Below are 3,733 nucleotides of genomic sequence, written 5' to 3'. Positions count from 1 at the left end.
GTTTTTGGTATATCAGAGATAGCTTAAGGTACCAATGTTCCTTGTATTAGTCGAAGCTGGGCTTAACTAGGTTTGATCAATTATTATTACCTTCTAGGGCAGTGCTCGTCCGGACTCTTTTATGTTTATTATTCTAGCTAGCATTGGGCTGTATTTTATCAAGTATCTTTTCAAGGTTTTAGTCAACCTGGCCGATATTGGCTTTCCTTCTTAAAGGCATGTCTAGGTAGATACTGGTCTACTCACTCGGAAGTATATCCCGGCCGATATTGGCCTTCCTTCTTAAAGGCACGTTTCGATCGATATTGGCCTACCTCCTTTGAGATATATCCCGGCCGATATTAGCCTACGTCCTTTGAGGTACATGCTGATCGATATAGGTCTGCCTCTTTGGAGGCATATCCCGGTTGATATTGACCTTTCTTCCTGAAGGTATGTCTCGCTTGATATTGGCCTACCTCCTTTGAGATATATCCCGACCGTTATTAGCCTACCTCCTTTGCAGTGTATGCTGATCAATATGGGTCTGCCTCTTTGGAGGCATATCCCGGTTGATATTGACCTTTCTTCCTAAAGGTATGTCTCACTCGATATTGGCCTACCTCCTTTGAAGTATATCCCGACCGTTATTAGCCTACCTCCTTTGTAGTGTATGCTGATCAATATGGGTCTGCCTCTTTGGAGGCATATCCCGGTCGATATTGTCCTTCCTTCTTAAAGGCATGTTTCGATCGATATTGACCTACCTCTTTTGAGGTATATCCCGACCGATATTAGCCTACCTCCTTTGAGATATATGCTGATCGATATGGGTCTGCCTCTTTGGAGGCATATCCCGGCCGATATTGGCCTTCCTTCTTAAAGGTATGTCTAGCTCGATATTGGCCTACCTCCTTTGAGGTATATCCCGACCGTTATTAGTCTACCTCCTTTGTAGTGTATGCTGATCAATATGGGTCTGCCTCTTTGGAGGAATATCCCGGTCGATATTGTCCTTCCTTCTTAAAGGCATGTTTCGATCGATATTGGACTACCTCCTTTGAGGTATATCCCGACCGATATTAGCCTACCTCCTTTGAGGTATATGCTGATCGATATGGGTCTGCCTCTTTGGAGGCATATCCCGGCCGATATTGGCCTTCCTTCTTAAAGGCATGTTTCGATCGATATTGGCCTACCTCCTTTGAGGTATATCCCGGCCGATATTAGCCTACCTCCTTTGAGGTATATGCTGATCGATATGGGTCTGCCTCTTTGAAGGCATATTCCGGCCGATATTGGCCTATTTCCTTTGAGGTATATCCCGGCCGATATTAGCCTACCTCCTTGGAGATATTTCCCGACCGATATTGATCTATCTTCTCCATTTGGTTATCTCCTTTTCCTTCCTTATCGAGGATCCATAAAACCTTACCCATATCACTAGCCTTCCCTTCACGTCTAGTCGAAGGAGGTGTAAACGACTGACTAGACACAAGTCTGATTTTGTTTTTTCCTACCCGTGACCTGGCCACAGGTACTGTGTGACCTTACAGATTTCATGCACATTCATTTTGTGAACCTGAGTACAGTGATCCTATGAACCTTAGTACAGTGATTCCTTGGGTCCTTTGATCCTTTAAATAGGGCTATAACCCTCTCCTCATTCCTCATCCACTTCAATTCTTTTCTTTCCTTGCTAACTTTTCCTGCTAAGAGTATGGTCTGGAATCCCCCTCATTGGGGGCTATTCTTGTTGGACAAGGCGAGATCTATGTATGAATTTATTCAAGTTTTTACTTCGGCTAACTCTAGGGTTCAAGAAACCTTCCCAAAGAACGATGTTTCTCGAGGTTTAGATTCTCCAACCGAAGGCGCAACTGTTTTGGAGACTCAACGAGCTTTAGAGGAATTCTTCTTACTTATGGAGGACCAATCAAATAGCCCATGGATGTTGCTACAAACGCGTAGCCCATGTTGCCCTTGGGCTAGGATTGGTTGCTCTAGTTGCAGAACTCCGGGGCTCGAACAGGGGAGAGGCTCTTTCAGTAACCTTTGCACCATGGTCTGAATAGATCTATCCCCTTCCCCTTGCCCTTGAGTCTTTCTGCTTTATAGTTTCTTTTTTCCTGGGCAAAATATTGCCACTTCTGTTGCCCGGGCAAGCTTCCTGGTAAAACATTTCCACTTTTTTTGCCCAGACAAGCTTTTTTCGTGCCAGGTAAGATGTTTTCACTTCTGCTCCATGGTAAGTTTGACTCCAGTGGGACTGAAATTTTCTAAACATTCTGAGATCTTATGTTTGTAACTTCTGTTATCTTTTCGAGGCTTAATGTTTTGAGGGGAAATGTAATATTATGTGTTTGATCAGCTTCTAAATGTAAATTCAGACACTCTGTTATATTAAATCAAACAACTTTATTGAACCTTTCTAATTTATAAGAACATACGTGATGTTGTGCTCAATATCTACTCGTATATCATAAGCAGGGTTATTTCGATAAATATTCCCTTGTTTTATTACAGACAAGGTTGTTTTCGGTCCATGCTGTACTTATCTATTGCAACTAATCACTATACTAATTGATATTCTGTTGTGTATCATAAACTAAGTTACTTCGGCTTATCTGTCATAGTTGTGTCAATCGATACAAATAAAATTATCTCGATCAATGGTGATTTATATTTTGTAATTATATTAATTTAAAACATGTTATACGCCTAAATAGCTTTCCTTAATTTTTCTTGTCCTTAACTTGGGCTTAGTCAAACTCAGTCCTTCTCTCTTTATTATGCCTAGTAAACTACGTCTTCTTTCAAAACTTCTTGCTTTGTGATTGGCTTTCCCTCTGGTAAGAGAATGTTGGAAGCGTATAACAAGGTGTTACCAACCCCAACGTGATCCGATCTGTCGCATCCAGCATAAACGTTTCTTTATGATTATGTGACACATACTTCCTCTCTCTGCTACGTCATGTAAGCCTTTGCCCTTTTTCCTGTAATCCTCAACGTCTACTGAGATAAAAATGTTTTGATCTAACGACGGCTATGTGTTTCTCAAACCCTAAACCCTTTGTCTTCTTTTCAACTTTGTCCCTTCTTTCTTACCTTAGCGTTCTTTTCTTGCTGCAGTTTTCGATCAAACTTCGTGCTCACTGTTTCTCAGCAATCTCTTTTCTTGCTTTCAGTAAGTAATCTGTTGTTCTGCTAGCCTTTACTCTTGTCTATGGCTGAGGAAGCAATTGCTCCTTGGTATATCCAAATGTCTTCTTCCTTTGATAAAAGTGCTAGGCTTACCATCCGTCGTCAATATGAAATCCCCAGGGAGTATAGCATCTTAATCCCGAAACCAGATGATCGTCCTCATCGCCCCCCTGCTAATTGTGTGACTTTTTTCAAGGATCAGTTGATAGAAGGTATAAGGTTTCCCATTCCTCCTTTCCTGATCGAAATAAGCAGTATTTTGATATTCCTTTGCAACAGTTTGCCCCTAACGCCTTTCATTATCTATGTGGTGCTTACATGCTATTTCATCTACTAGATATCCCTCCTACTCCTCAAAATTTTTTCATGTTTTCTTACCCCAAGTGTTCGGAACCTGGTGTTTTCTTGTTCCAGTCCCGGACTAAAATGGTTCTTTTTGAGGATATGTCTTCGTCTCTTAAAGCTTGGAAATCCCGCTTCTTCTTCCTAAAGTTTCCAGGACCCATTCCTTGGTCTTATGCTTGGAAATCCTCTTTACCCCCTTTGCCCG

The sequence above is a fragment of the Zingiber officinale genome, chromosome 10A, assembly GCF_018446385.1.
Source record: "Zingiber officinale cultivar Zhangliang chromosome 10A, Zo_v1.1, whole genome shotgun sequence".
Lineage (NCBI taxonomy): Eukaryota > Viridiplantae > Streptophyta > Magnoliopsida > Zingiberales > Zingiberaceae > Zingiber > Zingiber officinale.
Note: the sequence above shows the minus strand (reverse complement) of the source record.